Source organism: Scylla paramamosain, chromosome 6 (assembly GCF_035594125.1).
Source record: "Scylla paramamosain isolate STU-SP2022 chromosome 6, ASM3559412v1, whole genome shotgun sequence".
In the NCBI taxonomy this organism is placed as follows: Eukaryota; Metazoa; Arthropoda; class Malacostraca; order Decapoda; family Portunidae; genus Scylla; species Scylla paramamosain.
In genome coordinates, this window is record NC_087156.1 from 34,119,497 (window position 1) to 34,139,496 (window position 20,000).

The 20,000-nt window shown below is 48.2% G+C and overlaps 1 protein-coding gene across 8 annotated transcripts in view; it reads left to right on the plus strand.

The window, feature by feature from the left end:
- The first annotated feature begins 370 nt into the window (after nt 1-370).
- Nucleotides 371-20,000, plus strand: part of LOC135101646 (uncharacterized) — a 31,961-nt gene continuing 12,331 nt past the window's right edge. The window contains exons 1-2 of one of the 8 annotated variants that reach the window (XM_064005924.1): nt 3,257-4,014; nt 4,301-4,496. The gene's annotated coding sequence lies outside the window, so the exon portion shown is untranslated. The other 7 variants (XM_064005926.1, XM_064005919.1, XM_064005920.1 and 4 more) reach the window with 7 other exon arrangements.

Below are 20,000 nucleotides of genomic sequence, written 5' to 3' on the forward strand. Positions count from 1 at the left end.
GGATTTGCATTGACTAAACATTGACTCTTCCCATGCAATATGGACGAGTATGGGAGGTCGCAAAACGAGCACTATAACTTTCGAGTCACAGATAGAGAAGTTAATATAAGTGAGATATAAAAAACGTAGTTGTTCAGACGGGGACGACAGCAAAGAAAAAAAAACATACGCATACATACGTAAGCTCCACTTCTTCTCACTGAAACACACGTATAAATTACCGTACTTTAAGTAACAGATTGAGCTGTGTATATATTTTGTGTGATCTTAGTGCGTGCATATGTATGTAAGTTGGTGTGTTCGTATGTTGGTGTGTGTAGTGACTAGTTGCATCACTGTCAGCATCCAGACGAGTGTTGTGTGTGGGTCGGCCAGGAGAGCATCCCCGCACCGTACTCCGGGGACCACACAGTTCGCCAGTAAGATCTTGCTTGGACTCTCTGCAAGGCTTGTGATTGGCTGTGGGGGAGTGTGGGGTGCGAGGAGGTGCAGACAGAGGTGGCGACCCTGTGTCACGGCCCGCAGGACTTCCTCGCCGTCAGGTTGTCGGCAGGGTCCTTAGTATCTGGTGGCGGCGCGCTGGCTGCCGGCAGGGCGAGAGTGACCCTGGCAGCCACTGCTGTCTGCGTCGACCCTGCTGTTGTTGCTGCTCCTGAAGCAGCTGCTGGAGGGCCTAGTCTCGGGAGGGACGTGGTGCGCCGACGGGGCTGGCCTTGAGCGCGGGCCGGTGCGCTGCATGCAAGGCGGGCGGCGCTGCAGTGCATGTGTGGAGTGGCGGTGTGCACACGGCGGCGGCGGCGGCGGCGGCGGCGGTGGCGGTGGCGGTGGCGGCGGCGGCGGCGGCGGCGGCGGCGGCGGCGGCGGCGGCGGCAGCAGCAGCAGCAGCAGCAGCAGCAGCAGCAGCAGCACTAACAACAACAATAGGAGCCGCGGCAGCACCTGGCCGTCTCGTTGTACCGGCAGACCAAGAGAGTCTTGAACGCGCGAGGTGCGTGCGTGCGTGTAAGGGTGGTGGCCGCCGCGCCACGCTGCCTCTTAACGTAAACATAGGAGGGAGGAGGCAAATGATCGTCTTCCTGTCATTGTGCGAGTGAACCTTACGGTGTCGTGGCGGCGCCCGTTCTAGTCACCCAGCAGGAGGCGCTACTGAGGCTGTAGCCCTCCACACACACACACACACACACACACACACACACACACACACACACACACACACACACACACACACATACATACATGCATACATACATACATACATACGTACACGCACGCACGCACGCACGCACGCACGCACGCACGCGCACACACACACACACACACACACACACACACACACACACACACACAACCTCCACTCACACTGCACTGTCAGACCTGGTGACCGTGGGCGTAGTGAGGGCGTGCAAGAGGTGGTGACAGTGGTGGAGCGAGCCGGCCCCCAGCAGTGGGATCAGCGGGTCAGCAGTAGGCTGTGCGCCTTCCCAGCCGCCACTCCACACTCGGCGAGCACCTCTAACCGCGATAGGCTGTGTTCCACGCTCCCGCCATGATTCATTCACTTTGATCCATGACAAATCCCATCATCCATGCAGATCATAAATGACAACCGCAACTCCCAGTAAAGTCATAACATTACCTCGGGATGATAAATACCCAATGTTAAGGACACTGCATTTGTCTGCGAAAGTGAACGTGATGCCTATCCAATATCTGTAAGCCTGTAACATCCAAAGTGAACACTTACGTTGAATGTTCATATCAATCACTTATAAGATAGAACACTTACGGAAAATTTCAAGAGTGGGAAAACGTATTCAGATGAGACTCCCTGATGTCTCAAGTGTGAGTGCCGTGTTTCCGTGTTTCCGGCTCTTGCCACCAGCACCGTATCGCACCCTGGCACGCCCCTCACCTCCACAGTACGCCCACTCGCCCGCCACGCCTCTGAATCACTCAGTCCATAATCAAGACAACTCTGACTTTACTTCCCGTCACCTGGCAGAGCAGTCGCGCACCACACCACGCCGCGCCCTGCATCGCGGCCCCCTGCCACGCCCCGGATCACCCATCTTGACATTACGCCCCTCACCCACGTGCTCTGGACCCCGACCAATGTACCCATCGTGCTCCACGTGCCCCCACTTTCCACGCGCCTCGCTTTTTCCTCGATGATCAGTGCTTCTTCTGGACTGACATCTGCCACGGCCCACACCTCGTCTCATGTGTAAGTTGTGCGGATCCTCGAGGGAGAGACGCGTGATGCACTAGTGTGATGATGTGATGATGCTTAGTCCTCGCCTCAGTCTCGTTCCACCTCCCCACTGTTGCTGAGCACCTCCTACTTGCAATGGCACTCCGACACTGTCTCCCCCGTCGGGGCCTCAGCCAAGGCTAGTCAAGTGCGTCCGGTGCGTCAAGGGAACAGTGAAGTTCGTAGGCGGCCCCTGATGTTTAGCGGTGTGCTGTGGGTCGACGGGTAGGACAAGAGGAAGGAGGAGGCAAGTGGGAGAGTGTGGGGCTGGTGGAGGGTGTTGGGCCTGTGAGGGAGCAGCGCCACCACCGCACCGCCAGGCTCAGACCCCCGCCAGACAGACACAGGCCACCTGAGCGTGCGAGCGAAGGTGAGTGACACGTCAGTAAGCTGTCTGGGAGAGGCAGGCCTTGAGTCTCCGTTATGAAGGGCTTCCGCTTACACTCTCGCCTCCACCACACTCACTCTGATAACTACTTAATGTTGTGTTCAAGTCCACTTTCATCCGGTACTCTTGACCATCGTCCTGTAAATTATTGCAACAATAAGTCTTGTGCAGACAAGGGGTGGGGAATGTCCGATACGTAATGAAACTCATGAAACTAAGAGGAATAGTGAGGTGCTGCCCTGTTGGCCTAGACCTTGCTAGTCTCAACCCCGTTATAAAAGCAGCTTGGCGGCAACCCCGTTGTTAGGAACACAGTGGCAGAACATGGGTTGCATTTCGAACCCGGGTACTAAGACCGCCACAATACATCCTCTCTAGCTCCTGCCAGAGGTCCTGTGGGAGGACTGTGCCTAGCAGTGCCCCAGGACTGTGCAAGGGGGCAGTGTAGCACCGTCCGCCCACCTGTATTAGACGAGTTTTACCAATTGTTGGGGTGCTTGAGACAGACTCCAAGGCACTTTTCTCAGTGCCGAACCTTAGTCCTGGAGAGCAGATGCGGGTGTTCATTCATCTCCTTCACACCCCAAAAGTAGTTTATATTTACCTTTGACATGTTTCGTCTTGTAATCTTTCCCTTCGCCACTCTTCTCAATAACCAAATACTCGTATTTGCGTTAAGGAGTGGGTTTTTATGAGTTGACCAGTTGGGGTCCTGTTTGGTAATCGGTGTTTTTCAAGGCTGGGCTATGGTACGTACGGCAAGGTGCGGGGTAACAAGGGCACATCACCTTGTGCCGCCGCCTGCTGCGTGAGGCTGAGCTGATGGCAGGGAGGCTTCCACCACTTGTTGCATGAAGATTTTATTCAGTGATAGCTGGTGACGCACCAACATGAAGGTTATTGAGCACCGAACCTTGATAGAGACCCGAGCTGCAGTGAAGGTGGCGGCAGCGGAGACAGAAGCGTCTGTGGGGAACAAAATGGTTCAGCAAAGTATTTGGTACCTGGTGCCGAGATGGAGTAAGTGGTTAGGTATTTCGGGTGAGATTACTATGAGCATCATGAAATTTATGGTGAAAATAATGGATGTAGCAGCAGTGCTAGGTGTTACTCCAGAAGTGGTCATGATAAGAGTGTGGCACAAGTGATCAGTGACTGCACGGTTAAAAAAACGAGTGATTCACCGATATTCGTGAAAGAACGATAAAAATGACTGGCGGGGGCTGTCCGGCGCCGCGGTGACAGGTACGCCAGTGACTGGAAGTGATAGTGATCGAACAGGATGTTGTGATCCTTGGGAATGTTAGCAAGAGATTGATGGTGTGGAGCTTTGTGGCGGCGGGCATTAGCATATGACAACACTGCCGTCATGCAGGTGAGTACATCCCTGGCCTCCATTGTCTGGCCCGAACAGGATGGGACTGGAACAGTTTGTGTCATTTGTTCCACGTGTACCTACGACTGATTAAGTGATGTTTGGTGACGCGGAACAATTGGTGAGAGGAAGGATTTTAGCAGGACCCAGCGAGACCCAACAACTACAACGTTTGGTTTCTCGTTCACAAACACTTGAAGAAACAAGTCAAATGCAATGAACAGTGACGGGCTTGGGGGAGCTGCACATTTTCACCTTGACCTTTCCTTCTGCCATGATTTCTAAGGATTGACAGAAGCGTTTAGTAAAAAAAAAAAAAAAAAAAAAAAAAAAAAAAACACTGGCTGTGCGCAGGAAACAAGAGAGACAAAGAACAACCAAACGAGGATAGATCTTGTGCTACACTGCCTGCAGGGCGTTGCGTCGGTGGTCGGGCTGAGGGAGGCAGGCGGCCGCAGGGAGTGAAGGGCAGACGCGAGCTGGTAAGGAGGTATTTTATGTGAGGTAATTAGTGGAGAAAAGTGATGGAGAGGACAGCGATAGTGAAAGCGGAGGGTCTGTTGTGGTTAAGAATTCTAGAGGGCGAGGGAGGTGTTCCGCGGGGAGGGCGGTTGGGGCCGAGATGTGTGGCGTATGAGGGGGAGGGGCGTCATCTGATAACGTACAATATTTGTAATTTGGTAGCTCTTAGGTTCATATTTTTGAGTGGAGATATAGAATCACTATTAGTAATGAGGATACCAGGGTGAAGGTGATTCTTTCTTCTTGGAGCCAAAGCCAATGAAAAAAGTAAGCTACAAAATAACTGTACTTTCGTTGTGATAGTGGAGTGCGGGTCGTTATGTCTTTGTGGAGGTTTAGTTTGAAGAATACAGTGATACAGTAAAGATTTAGGGTCCGTCAGGCTTACAGATATGAGACAGCTTCGTCGACGTGCATTGATGCTGCTGTTGAAACTCAAGAGAAATGATATTTCTTACTGTCTTCTCTCCAAGCGAACGCATTGTGGCTTTGCTGATCATGCCAGTTTTGACCTCTGAACAAACAACATAATGTCGACATTTTAATTTCAGAGTTGTAATATTTAAGTATTTTCGTTGATGTGTAGTACTAGAAAATCTCTCTCTCTCTCTCTCTCTCTCTCTCTCTCTCTCTCTCTCTCTCTCTCTCTCTCTCTCTCTCTCTCTCTCTCTGGTTCGCTTAATATATTCTCTTATCGACAGTGTTGTAAAAAAAACCGAGTAAATTAAAAGATGTTGTTGTTCTTTAACAGTTCATTAGTTAAAGAATGTTCAAGTGTTACAAAACCAATTCATGTATTTGTTAAACATGTACTACGTATCATCCACATCTGTCTAGACCTCCGTCTGTGTTTTTTGTCTGCATGGCTGGCTCTCTCTCTCTCTCTCTCTCTCTCTCTCTCTCTCTCTCTCTCATCACGTTCTTCCCGGCAACAGCTAATAATCTCATCCCAACAAGCTGAAATAGCTACTCGTATCCTTGTCCGCCACCACCACCACCACCGCCACCGCTACCACCACAACCACCACCACCAGACGCCCATTACACTCCACATCACCACAAGAACTAGTGATATTGCCGTCTTGGACGAGCCTCCTGCCGCAGCATAACCTCCGTCGCTCACACGAACAAGAACTGCAGACGCGGCCGAGTCGGAGGTGGAGGCGACGGCGTGGGTAGCAGCAGCAGCAGCAGCAGCAGCAGCAGCAGCAAAGACAAGCCTGTCCCGCCGTGCTTCTGACACTCGGAACGGTCAGATCACACATCACCTCTGGAGTGCGTGTCATCACTTCTCGTATGAGCTTCACCTCTTATTTATGACTTGTGTTTTTATTGGCCATTGTTATAAATGGTTCCACTTTTTGCCGACGATGGAGGCGAGAAACGGCCGTCCTCTAGCCCGTCAGCCGCGGTGATTGCCGGGCTCCTCTGCGGATAACTGACTGCTAACTCCCGGTTGGTCTCCGCTCTTTATAGCGACGTACTCGCAGATAAAGACAAATGCGATGGATTTATTTTCAATCAAATAGGAGAGTGCAGAGGGTGTGGGCGGGACGGGTACGTGTGTGTGTGTGTGTGTGTGTGTGTGTGTGTATGTGTGTGTGTGTGTGTGTGTGTGTGTGTGTGTGAGTGTGTGTGTGTGTGTGTGTGTGTGTGTGTGTGTGTGTGTGTGTGTGTGTGTGTGTGTGTGTGTGTGTGTGTGTGTGTGTGTGTGTGTGTGTGTGTGTGTGTGTGTGTGTGTGTGTGTGTGTGTGTGTGTGTGTGTGTGTGTGTGTGTGTGTGTGTGTGTGTGTGTGTGTGTGATGGAAGGAATGACACCAATAGGGCTGAGACTATGGCTTGACGTGGAAGTGAGAAAGGAACGAAAGGAGAAATATATAAAGTAGGTGGACGAGGAAAAACAGCAAGAAAAAGGAGAACGAAGAAAAGGAGCGAAGACGAGGAGATGAATTGATGGTTGTCTTTGATGGAAACTCTTTGCATGTAAGTTATGTCATTAAGAGAGAGAGAGAGAGAGAGAGAGAGAGTACAGCTTGCGAATATTTAAACTTCATTCCTTTACTTCTTGTCTACAAATTGACTTGGAATGCAAAGTATGGCGCACTGACATTTACTGCAGGATGTCTTATGAATATTTACTTAACACTTCATCTTCCTTTCTTCCTCTTTCCTGACACTTCTTTGCGGTGAAATAAAAACTCACCGAACCCTCTTCTGATTCAGTACGTATAGCAGGTATAGATTTCGTCCTCCGCTGAATGGTGTCGAGGTATTCAAGAGTTTTAAAGAGGAGAGCAGACCAAAAACCGTATGATGTACGTGCCTCACATGTTGTCTGACTAGTTTTTCCTTTTGAACAGAGCAGAGGCAAACCATGGAAGTGATGACGAACATGACACCGGTGAGAGGGGCAGGCAGACAGACAGACAAGCAGGCAGGAAGGCTGGCAGGCACGCTGGCAGGCAGGCAAGCAAGTAGGGAGGGGTAGGAGGGTAGCAAGGGAAAGGGTGTGTGGAGGAGTGACTGGCGGCGGGAGTGTTCTGTCATTGCTCTGTACAACTCTCTTCAGCCTAGCAACATTTCTCGCTGGCAGTAACCTATCCAGAGTTTTTCCTCCACCTGTGTTCCTCCAGGTATGCTGCCTCTTCTGAATGACAGCCGCTCTCTAGTTTGGCTGTGGCTGTGTGCGATGATGAGTAGTGTGTGAAAACATGCTTAGGAGATACACATCTTTTTTCTTCTTTCCAAAACGGACTGCTTACCTCTCGCGGGTCTTCATCTCGGTACAGTGATAAGTATGAAAGGCTTCAGTGTTTTGCTTTGTCCAACTTTGATTTTCTTCCCTTTCTTTTTTCTTCTCTCTTGACGTAATCGGTTAGTGCCAGGTTGCATGCCCTCCGTTCCTCTAGGATACTCAACAGTCTTAGATTTTGTCCTGTTTCACTGGAGGTAGCAATTTGCCTTTATATCTATACATATCCACCTAATTCTACACAGCAAACACACACACACACACACACACACACTCCACGTACGGTAACAACTAAGAAGCTTCGAATAACATCTTCCTCTTCTGCCTTCCCCTGCAGCACCTTGGCGTCTCCAAGCTTCATTATCGTCACCGCGTCAAATATTGTTCTCCTTTCTTTTAGTTTCTCATCATAAACCACTCCCAGATTGTGAATTCCATCCTGCTTATGAGTTCGTTTTACTGTGTTCTTCCATTCTATCTCTCTGAGGTACGAGAGTTCTTGCGGTGGGTGTGGTAAGCAATGAGCCTTTTCCTACTAGTGTTCTTCCTCCTTCCTTGGTAATATTCTTCCATTACCAGTTTGAAGAACAAGACATACTACGATTTCTCCACGCTGAAGTTTATTGACTGTAGTTTATAATCATGTCTTATAGCAGCAGCAATTTCTTCACGTTTTTTGCCCACATCATTTATTTCTCAAGAACCTAAAGCAGAGTAAATTATGCGTTAAATTCAGGAGACGAGAAGCCGGTCTTTCCTATGTAGCTCACGTAGCACGTCACCTTGTGCATGCAAGGGGCAGGTTATCCATATCCTGTAGCTCCCTCCTTGTCCTCCCAAACACGGCTGTAAACAATAATTGTAAGGTCTCTCACCACTACAGCGTCACCCGACACTCGCCGTGCAAATTGACAGTTATTAGAAACATAAATCACTTGCATAATCCGGTGGGAGGGAGGAAGAGAGAGAGAGAGAGAGAGAGAGAGAGAGAGAGAGAGAGAGAGAGAGAGAGAGAGAGAGAGAGAGAGAGAGAGAGAGCAAGTGAAGTTAGTGGGTGATCTCTCATCATTGTGCAGGATATTAAGCACATGGCGTGGCCCAGCGTGCGGTCTGGTCTATCATTACGTACTTTACTCCACATTATATCAAAGTGATCACATTGAGGCATTCATAATTGCAAGCATTCATCTTGAGATCATGCGAACTACAACTATAATTCTATGTAATTCTGGAGTTTAACAGTGGATAAACACATTATGTTTTTGTGTGAAAATGGTCGCGGCGCGCCTCTAGGTATCCGCGGGTGATGTGGGCGGGCGTAAGGGTTATCAGGGTGATGGAGATGATGAGCCCATAGCAGGGGAACAGGTACTGGCGCTCACTCCATCACGCAGTACTGCCCGCCGCCTGCGACTGCTGCACCCTTCCAATCCGACAAACACACGCACACACACACACACACACACACGGTCTCTCTCTCTCTCTCTCTCTCTCTCTCTCTCTGGCTTGTATTCACTGGGTGTCTGGAGGCTCAGTGCTTCCCTCCACCGCCGTGCTGTCTCAACATTCAACTCGCGACATTCTGGATGGAGATTCTGTTTGGAGTTTAATACCTCGTTAGTCTTCGTGGTGAGGCAAAGCAGTGTTCATCTCCGTAACACTTGTGAGAGGAACCAACATCTGGATACAAGGATGAACACTGTTAACTTCTATTGACTTTTTTTTTCCTTTATCGTCATCTATATCTTATTTGTATTGTATTCAGGATGTGAAAAAAAAAAAAAAAATTGCGTCAGTGAAAACAAAGCCATTCTTTGCATCTGAAATGAGTGAATGCACAACACTGATTCAAATATTTTTGCACACTACAAACATGCAATTGTTACTTATTCGAGGAGAAATGCAGGTGGACGGCTCCCATGTACTGCTCACCTCCTGGTGTCTGCAGTGCTAGGTGGAGTGAGGCACTGACTTGCTGGCCTGGCAGTGGGTCAGCAGGGATGCTCAGCCATTACGTCTATGTCTTCCAAATACGTATATCTGGTTTTACGGGCAGTGTGTCAGAGCTCGTCTCTCCTTATCCTGCCTTTTAAGGAATGCGAGGGACTCCCTTTTCCTAATTATTCCTCGTCACTGCTGCCCACGTGTTACCAGGCCCAGGAGAGGCTTGTTACTTAGCTCCTCACCCCGCCACCTATCACTGGCTTGATTGAATATGTTCTAATTGCTGGATCAGAACAACTCTGCCTGCGGAGAACCAGTTTAGCTCATAACAACGTTGTAACACATCAAGCAGACTCATGTTTTATCTTGGTAACAGTAATCGTTAGGCAGGCTCGTCTTAGTTTCTTAGTGTAGTGAGGTTAAAAGAATGAGCAAGCGATGTGTTTTAATGATGACGTCCAGCTAATGGTGGTATCCGGCTGATAATGACGCGGGGACGGCCGTGCTCACATCCGGTGCTGGCGCGTGTCCATCGTGGTGAGCGGAACTGTATTAACCTTCCCCTTGAGAAAAGCGAGTGAGGAATTCGTCTGTGTGTAACTTGCAGAGCCCCGCATTAGATGTCTATTTGTCTGTGTGTGTGTGATGTGTGTGTGTGTGTGTGTGTGTGTGTGTGTGTGTGTGTGTGTGTGTGTGTGTGTGTGTGTGTGTGGGTCTCCCGCCAGGTGACCCACAACACACAACCTACAGGGAAAGGACGCAAATTTGTCTTAGAAAAAAAAAAAAAGTGAGGTTGAACGTGGTGCCGAGGGAGGCAGATCGGGCCCCGCAGGTCAGGCCGCCGCAGCGCTGCCTTGGAGTGTGTGTTTGGACTCGACGCGTGATGTGTGTGGCCGCCGTGCCTCCCGCCTTTTACTGGCTCATCTCGACCTGAGCTCCAGTCCATCACTGCTGCAAGCTAATGACTCTTAAGGTACTGATTATTGACCAATAACTTAGGAGTGGAATAATTTACGTTTGTTTCTCTTCCCCTCAACAAATCTTCAGCGGGAATGAGATATGCGCGCGCTGCTCTGTGTAGTGTGCCGGCATCCTCCCTCCGCTCCTGCTCCTAATGCTCTGCCTGCTATTCCTTTGCCCTCCTCGCCGCGCCCCACGCTCCTTCATTCACCCTGGCGCCCCTCATCTTCCCGCCCTGCGCCCACCCCCTCCACTCCCTGCACCTCATCACCTTCACCACTCCGAGTCTTCATCACAAACTTGTATCCATAAAGCCTTTCCGTCTAGTTGGTCTGCAGTTACCATGTAGTGGTCAGCATTGTGCCTCTGTCGGTAAGGCGGCGGCCATTGCAGCTCATTATCTTTGGACGTAACAGAAAAAAAATGAAGGGAGTTTATCAGTAGCTACACCATCCTATTGTAGTTTGATGCTTGATAATAAGGTGAAAACTTTAGAAATGTTTGTTAATAGGTTTTACTTCACCGCACGTTGAAGTTTATCCTTGGAATTGTACGTGACCTTCGCGTGCAACTACACGTCAGTAATCTAGTCCTCTTTTTTTTTCTTTTCTACTGTACGTTAATCTACTTCCCCTAACTTTGTCCTTGAGATGCTAGACAAACTTTAAATTTACTAACAAAACATCTTTTCTCTCTCACCGGCACCCGTAATACATTAACCTGACCTAGCATTTGAAGGAAGCTAAATAGAACAATGTAATTATTTGTTAAAGCCTTTCTCTCTTCATCTAGAATTTCTGACGCGATCATATGCTTGTTTATAAAACTTCAAAATTACAACTATTATTATACTATCTTCTCGTCTCCCGCTATATGTTAAAACAGGAAGAGAATGACAGAGACAATATTTCCGTGCTAACACACACACACACACACACACACACACACACACATACACACACACACACACACACACACACACACACACACACACACACACACACACACACACACACACACACACACACATACACACACACACACGTATGGAAATATCATCTTTTCTAATTAACTGCCATAACCATACAATCTATCACTCTTTATATTAGCCTTCATATCTATCTATCTATCTATCGGAATGTTCCCTTGACTGTCTTACTGATCCGTCAATGGTTCCTGGTATCTCGTGTCGACGTTATCTCTTGGTAATCTAGTAGGACTCCTCGGCCAGGCACTTGAGAACAGACGAAGAAGTGGAAGAAGAAGAAGAGGATGATGATGGTGGTGAAGGTATAGACAAAAAAAAAAAAAAATAGAAAAGAGAGGAAGAAGGAGGAGGAGGAGGAGGAGGAAGTGGTGGTGGTGGTGGTGGTGGTGGTGATGATGATGGTGGTGGTGGTGGTGGTGGTGGTGGTGATGAAGATGATGATGATGATGGTGAAGAAAAGATAAATTAAAAAGAAAAGACGGGATGATGATGATGGAAAGAACAAGAAGAAAAACATGAATGAATGAAAGAAAGAAAGAACAAATAAATAAATAAATAAAGAAAGAAAGAAAGAAAGAAAGAAGAAAAAGAAGCACCATCACCATCATCGACCAAGCAACCAAACAAACACACGGAAGGAGAAAGAAAGAAGAAAGAAAAGAGAAAGAAGATAAAGAGAGAAAAAAACAACAAAAAAAAAAGAAGTGTAACGCATGTACGTAGGAGATATGAAGAAAACACTAAACGAGGCACAAGTGGAACACATCATGGAGTCAAGCAAGCACAAGAGGGCGTGTGTGTTGCAAAAACGGTGGTGGTGGTGGCGGCGGCGGAGGCGGGGAAACCGTTCGCGTGTGTGTGTGTGTGTGTGTGCGTGTGTGTGTGTGTGTGTGTGTGTGTGAGGCAGGCAGCACGGAGCAGGGGGAGGGAGGCTATCAGGACAGAGGTGACAAGGCTTGGTTCGCCTGTTTGAGCCTCGCACTCGTTAACTCCTTATTAAGCCTCATTTCTGCATCACCTTGGCAACTAGCATCATCCGTTCCTCTCCTCCCTCCTTCCCTCCCTCCACTGCTCAACTCCATCCTTCCCTGCCTCCTCCTCCTCCTCCTCCTCCTCTTCTTCTTTCTCCTCCTCCTCCCAGCCTCGACTTGTTCTCAGTAGTGGTGATGGTGATGGTGATGGTTGAGACTGTTTTATGTTGTCTGTAGTAACTGCATTGTTGTGTTGTGTTTAAGTGGAGGAGGAGGAGGAGGAGGAGGAGGAGGAGGAGGAGGAAGTGTCTACGTTACTGCAGTTTTTGTTGTCGTTGTTCATCTGCGCCTTTATCTTCTCCTCCTCCATCATCCTCCTCTTCCTTATCGCAGTGGAACGGACAGCAAGAGTGACAGAGTATCGTAACGTAACCCGCGCTGCCCCGAGGCCCTCAGTAAGCGATTAAGGTCAGCAGCTGTACTTTTCTTGCGGGTTCCTTGCGGCTGCGGACTGCGGCTGTTTTACCTGACGAAGGAAAGGTGTGTGGGCAGACGACGAGACACCGTTGTGGAAGAGGTTGGGGAGGGAACAGAGAATTAAATAGTAATAAAGAGAGAGAGAGAGAGAGAGAGAGAGAGAGAGAGAGAGAGAGAGAGAGAGAGAGAGAGAGAGAGAGAGAGAGAGAGAGAAACTTAAGTAGCAAACGAACAAAAATGCGGGTGAAAAGGGACAAGGCGAAGATGAAAAAAGAGTAGGAACTAAAAGATAATGAAAAATGAAAATAGTGAAGGATGAATGCTTCTCGGGTGGCAGAGATCAAACTGCGGATGGACAAGACAGGCGGAGGCAAGAAGGGAATGAGGGTGGGAGAGAGGGAGGGAGGGAGGGAGGGAGGGAGGGGGCAGGAGTGATGCTGGAGGGAACAGTAGCACAAGTAGAAGGTGACGGCCACGCACAGAGGTCTGGCAGGATCGATGACAGTGATCGCCTGACATAATGGTCCACTGCGGCCTATACCCTCGGCACAGGGGCCTCGTTATGTGAAAGAAGAGGGAGCGGAGAACTACTTTTTCCCAGGCGCATGATAGATGGGTGGTCCCGTCTTGCTACTTGGCGGGCGTCCTCCGTCCCGGCGCTTCCCTCCCCTGCATACCAACAGAATTACCGCCCGCTCTGCCCTTCGTCATATCACTGCTCCGTCCCCTGACCTCCACTCCACTCCGCGGCCACCAGCCACCCCCACCCCTCCCCCAGCTCTCCCTTCACTTCCCCTTCCCCTAGCTCTCACCCAAACCTCCGTGACTGTCAATAGCAACACCGCAATTCTAAGTTTTTTCTTTTACTTTTTTTTATTCATTACACCTTCCATTTCTTTTCGATGATACGGTTCTTCCCTTCGTAATAGTCCATTTTCTCTCTGTTAACCCTTTTCTTCCTCCCTCTGATGACTACTTGGTGTTGGTTATTTTCTGTTGGCGGGTAATATTATGTAGGAGGTTTGTTTCGCGTTGAATAGCCAGTCAGTGAGTCGTGTTGGCAGGTTAGGGCACCTTTGGCCTTCACCTTCACCCTGCGTCATGGTTGTGGTCTCGCACACGGACTCAACTCTCGCCTAAACGCGTAAGTCGTGTCGTAAGTCATGTCGTTGGTTTCCTACTTACTGCTTCTTGTGTGTGTGTGTGTGTGTGTGGGTGGGTGGGTGGGTGGTTGGGTGGGGGGTGGGCAGAACTTTCCTAATGTCTGTCTGTGTGTTTGTTTCCCGGTCTGTCAGTCAAATGATCGCTGTACATTGTCTTTGGTTACCGAACATTACCATACTTTTGTTTACTACTACTACTACTACTACTACTACTACTACTACACTGAGGTACCGTCTCGCTGTATGAATTTTTTTTTTTTTTCTCGCCCTCCGCCCTGTTCGCCGTCCTCTTCCCGCTTGGCGCTCCTGGTCTTGGTGCGTATTGCCGCTCCACGCAGGCCTCGGACGTGTACATGTACCAAGTAAGTGTGGAAATAACATCCACTGCGGGGTGTTCATCACTACTTGCTGGGAATACCACTTTCTGCGTCCCAGGCTCGCTCTGCCACCACTAGGCTCGCACTACTGTTACTATTATTACTATTACAACCTACGTAGCAGTGCCCTCACTTCATAGAAATTACCAAGGAGAAATTTTCTGAGAAGTATTTAAATCACGACTAGACGGAGATAAAGTGAAGTGGTTGCGCTCGGCGGGCGGGAGCCGGGAGGGTCAGCAGGCAAGGAGCTCCTTGGTACTACGCACTGCTTCCTTGATCTGGCCGAGCATCCATTCTTAATGCAAATCCACAAATACTGCAATCCCACGTAGGGTCCCAGGCAGCCGAACAGGGCAGCCTGGGAGGTGCGCGGTGGGCTCTTTGTTAGACAGGTTCCTTGATTGTAATTAGTGTTGTTCATGATCTCAACAATAGTGAACTCAGGATACGTCACCAGAAGCTCCTAAAAAAGCAAAAAGATGCCGTTTTGTTTCAGCATGTCGGGAGTTCGGCTTGTGAGAGCTGCTGCAGGACAGAAGAAGGCAGAGTGAGCCTTTCCTCGTGATTCTCCAAAGAGTGCGTATTACCTCCGCTAACCTGCACGACCTGCACCTCTTCAGCACACGTGCGTGACCAGCCGTGCCCAGTGGCCACGCCGCCACCAACACAGGCGGCGGTGCTTGATACACAACATGGTGGCGGCCCCTCGGCGCCACTCACCAGCCTGTCGGCTGGCAGACAAAAGGAGGCAACATACTGATTAGGCGGCAGGGCATCCATGTCAAGCCTCAGCCCCCTGCAGCCTTTGGACTGGATGAAAGACATGAACCCGACAGCTCCTGACGGGTGAGGGGGGGGGCCGGCGGTGGTGGGGTGCTGACGCGAGGGTGGTTTGCAGACAGCAGACTCACCTCATCACGTCGAGGCCAATTTGGGTAAAACGGATGAGATCTGCAGCGCCTGCAAGTTGTGGTTAGTGCAACGCGCGGCCACGCTGCAAGATGTGTGTGTGTGTGTGTGTGTGTGTGTGTGTGTGTGTGTGTGTGTGTGTGTGTGTGTGTGTTCGTACCGCACATACTTCTCCCATTCATTTTCTTTACTACTGTTTCTGTTAATGTTGCTGTGGTTGCTGCTGCTGCTGTTACTGCCACTATTAATACTGCAACTACTACTGCTACTACTACTGGTACTACTTCTACTACTACTACTACTACTACTACTACTACTACTACTACTACTACTACTACTACTACTGCTGCTGCTGCTGCTGCTGCTGCTGCTGCTACTGCTGCTGCTGCTGCTGCTGCTGCTGCTGCTGCTGCTGCTGCTGCTACTGCTACTTTTACTACCATTTATATTATTAACACACACACACACACACACACACACACACACACACACACAAACACACATACACACACAAAGCACAATACAGCCTCCAAGAAAGGAATGTACTATACCAGTATTAATGTCGTTACCACTTCTCAAACATCCTTCATGATATTCACTCCGACATCTCGGCGTTACCTCAAGATCCAGGTAGCAGCGGGCGTTACCAGATGACGAGAGAGAGAGAGAAAGAGAGAGAGAGAGAGAGAGAGAGAGAGAGAGAGAGAGAGAGAGAGAGAGAGAGAGAGAGAGAGAAGACGAAAAAAGTTGACACCACCGTTAGTGTACGCAAAATCTTTGAATTTTGAAAGAGGGACAATGTTTGTTGGCTATGAGTACTCGTATCTTTAGAAGCACCTGCCTCGCTTTTATAAAAACCAGTGTGTAGCCAGAGAGACCGCAGTGGAAACCCAGAGACCAAGGTTCACTCTGTAAGAAAACGTTGTGCAGTAACAAGAGACCACTGTATCGAAACTTAACAGGCTCAGTTTATTACTATTATTATTATTGACTTTACTATTTCCAGATAAACTCGTGTCATAATAATAATAACCTCTCTCCCTCTCTCTCTCTCTCTCTCTCTCTCTCTCTCTCTCTCTCTCTCTCTCTCTCTCTCTCCGACGTGACATTTAAATTGGTGCGAGGAAGAAAGAGAAGGCCGCAGCGTCCCCAGTAAACTTCCACGTTCCACCTATTATCTTTCTCTTCCCACTCTCCGACGAGTCTTGGCTTGCATCCTCTCCTTTCTCCTTATCCTTGCCCCATCTTCTTCCTCCTTCTCTTCTCCTCTTTCTCTTCCTCACCCTGTTCCTTTTATATCATTCTCTTACTCACCTACACAATATTTTCCTAGTATTTTTTTTTTTTTTCTTCATCCTGTTTCACTCATACGTAGTCTTCCTCTCCCTCTCTCTCTGACTACGCATCCGTGCCAGCTTACCACTGCTGGGAGAGACCTGAGGCAGTAAAGAGAGGGAGAGATGAGGGGAGAGGGAGGGCATGAAGAGATGCTTTGGAAGGGGAGAGAGGCAGAGGAGAGCTTGGGGGAAGTGAGGGAGGGAGGGAGGCTGGGAGAGCTGGAGGAAGGGAGGGAGGGTAGGAGAGATGTTGAGAGTGGAAGGAGGGAGGGTGCGAGGTGGGGCAGGGAAGGGGCCAGGTGGAGGGAGGGTCATGTGGAGGCCGCAAGGGGAGGCCACGCGAGGCGATGAGAGATGACGTTAATAATATTTGTTCCGGCAGATACACATGAAAACTGGTGGTCTTTAAGTGAACCTGTCGTGCATATCAATTACTACTACTACTTCTACTACTACTACTACTACTGCCACTACTGCTACTACTACTACTACTACTATTATTGTTATTTTTATTACTGTTCTTAGAGTTAATATCCTTGCACTGTCATTTACTTATTAATTTACTAAGTTTTCGAGTCTCTCTCTCTCTCTCTCTCTCTCTCTCTCTCTCTCTCTCTCTCTCTCTCTCTCTCTCTCTCTCTCCTGCATCCTGAAGCGAGTGTTAAGTGATTATCTTAAGGATTATTCTTTCCTTGGCACCAATTCCTCCTCCTTCCCTCCTCCTCCTCCTCCTCCTCCTCCTCCTCCGTTCACACCCACTCCCTCTCTCTCCCTCCCACCTTGTTTACTTTCCTTGTAATTTTACCCTTACTAATCTCTCTCTCTGAAGGAAAACTGAGAGAGAGAGAGAGAGAGAGAGAGAGAGAGAGAGAGAGAGAGAGAGAGAGAGAGAGAGAGAGAGAGAGAGAGAGAGAGAGCATCTAAAACACTTGGAGTCTCCTTGCGGGCCAACGTGAGGAATAATAACAGCGGATCTTAGTCTTGTGAGCGACGGTGTCTCTAAGTAAGTCTGTGCTGCTTAGAGATAATCATCTGGACGTTACTGGCATTCTAACTAGGCTGGGGTGTTACACGTGTTTGCCTCTCTCTCTCTCTCTCTCTCTCTCTCTCTCTCTCTCTCTCTCTCTCTCTCGTGTTAATGCGTGCTATTATTAGTGTTGTTATAATTGTTTTAGTTGTCTATATGCTTCTGTGTTGTTCTTTCTTTTCTTTTTTTCTTTATTTTTTTAAGTGAGTGAATGAGAGAGAGAGAGAGAGAGAGAGAGAGAGAGAGAGAGAGAGAGAGAGAGAGAGAGAGAGGTAGTGGTAATGAAGGTGGTGGTGGTATTATTATTATTATTATTATTAGTAGTAGTAGTAGTAGTAATAGTAGTAGTAGTAGAAGCAGTAACAGTAGTAGTATTTGTTGGTGCTGTTGCGACGATTTTTCTCATTTTCACCAGTTATTTTTAATTTTGTTATCATTATCTTTGTTTTCTTTGTTTAAGCATTTTTTTTCCCTCTCTAGTCCTTTGCTGTCGTATGTTTAAAGGGAGTGTCGGGCGAGCGTGGCTGTGAACGAGTTTCTTACCACAGTGGCGTCACCAGCTCGGGCGGCTACGTGCACAAGGCTTGGCTGCCACTGGCTGTCCTCGGAACTGTTGCACCAATGTTATTGTTTTGTGCTTGTAGTGTGACTGTTTCTCATGGCTTTCTGTTAACTCTCTTGCTCTGACTCTTTACTCCATCCTCTGTTCGTGTACTTGAGTTTCTCCTTTCTTTTTCGCTCACACGAAACCCCTAACATCACAGCACCTCCCCATCACAGCCCCACGGCCAACATCCAGCATCACGATCTTAATGTGGAACCCCAACAGCCACTTCGCCACCGTGACCTTACTGCAAACACTCTGATTTTGCATCTCCAGCCGTGTGTGCGTGTGTGTGTGTGTGTGTGTGTGTGTGTGTGTGTGTGAGAGGGGGAGTGGGGGTGCGGAGCGGGCCAGGTGGTAAGCCAAGACTTCCTCCCACATACCTTCACGGCCAGGTGTCGGAAACGTCAGCTTCTGGAGCACCTGTGAGGCAGTCCACCGCCCTGCACTTCTAATTAGCGTGTGCACCTGTGTGTTCTTGTCCCCCCTCCCCCTCTACTCCTCTTCCTTCTCCTCACCTGTGTGTCTTCCACATGTACACTAGTCCTCCTCCTCCACCACCTCCTCCTCCTCCTCCTCCTCCTCTTCCTCTGTCTGTCTTCATCTTTCCGCTTCTTCTCCTCTTCCCCGAATTCTTCCCTCCTTTCCTCCTTACCTCCTTGCTAACCTCCTCCTCCTCCTCCTCCTCCTCTTCCCACGTCTCTCCTCTTCTTACCCGGATCTTCATATTTATGGAAAGGAGAACCAATGTGTTGTCTTGATGTAATGGTGATGATGGTAGTGGTGTTGATGGTGTTGGTAGTGTTGGTGATGTTAGTGGTGTTGGTGGTGTCGGTGGTAGTGGTGGTGGTAGTGTTGCTGCTGGTGTTGCTTGTGTTGTTGTTGGTGGTGGTGATGGTAAATTGGTTTCACTGAACAATTTTTAAAGTCGTTTTTTTATTTTTTTATTTTGTCCATCTCTTGCCTCCTGTCATTGGTAGGAATCATAAATTATTTCTAACCAGAGAGAGAGAGAGAGAGAGAGAGAGAGAGAGAGAGAGAGAGAGAGAGAGAGAGAGAGAGAGAGATGAGAGAGAGAGAGAGAGAGAGAAGGGCAGGAATCTATAATAAGGCTTCAAGAGCTCTTACATCACAACAGTATAAAGGAACACTGCAACATGACAGAATGAATGGAAAGGAACAAGTGTTTTGAAATGTTACAGACGTGACCTTGCTATACTGAACATGAAAAAAAAAATCATTGTTATTATTATTATTATTATTATTATTATTATTATTATTATTATTATTGTTATTATTATTATTTTTATTGTTGTTATTATTATTATTTTAAGCTTTACGCATCATCACATTTTCTGAAGTGTAAGAGGCAGGACATTTAAAGAGATGAAATTCAGGGACGAGGACTCCTTTATTGGGAGATTTACATTTCAAGATTGTTAAGAAACTGAGTCTGTATTTGATTACCCAAGATCTTGATTCAGCACATTCTTCATTGATCTCGTCCACTTACTGGTTGATCGTTCTCGCATCAGTTGAAAGGGGGAGATAATTATGAAAAAAAAAAAAAAATGAAGTATCTCAATTATGATTCTATACAATCTAAATTAATTTCGTCCGCTCACTGATTAATTTTCTTGCATATTCTCTTGTATCAGTTGAAAGGTGAGAAACTATGAAGAAAATATTAATAATTCATCATCATTATTGTCATCATCATCATCATCATCATCATCATCATCATCAGTGACCACCATCATCAGCTCTCCGCCACAAACGGAGGAGGGACGTCCCGGCGCAGCCCAGGCGTGTGCAGTAGAGAACCACCGCGCCACGCAGGAGGAGAACAACCTCGTGTGAGTTTCCGAAGAGGAAGTTATAAAGTGATGAGACCAATCGTGCCTTTGCAACACAACACCACCGACCAGAAAATAGCGAGAAAATACCATGTT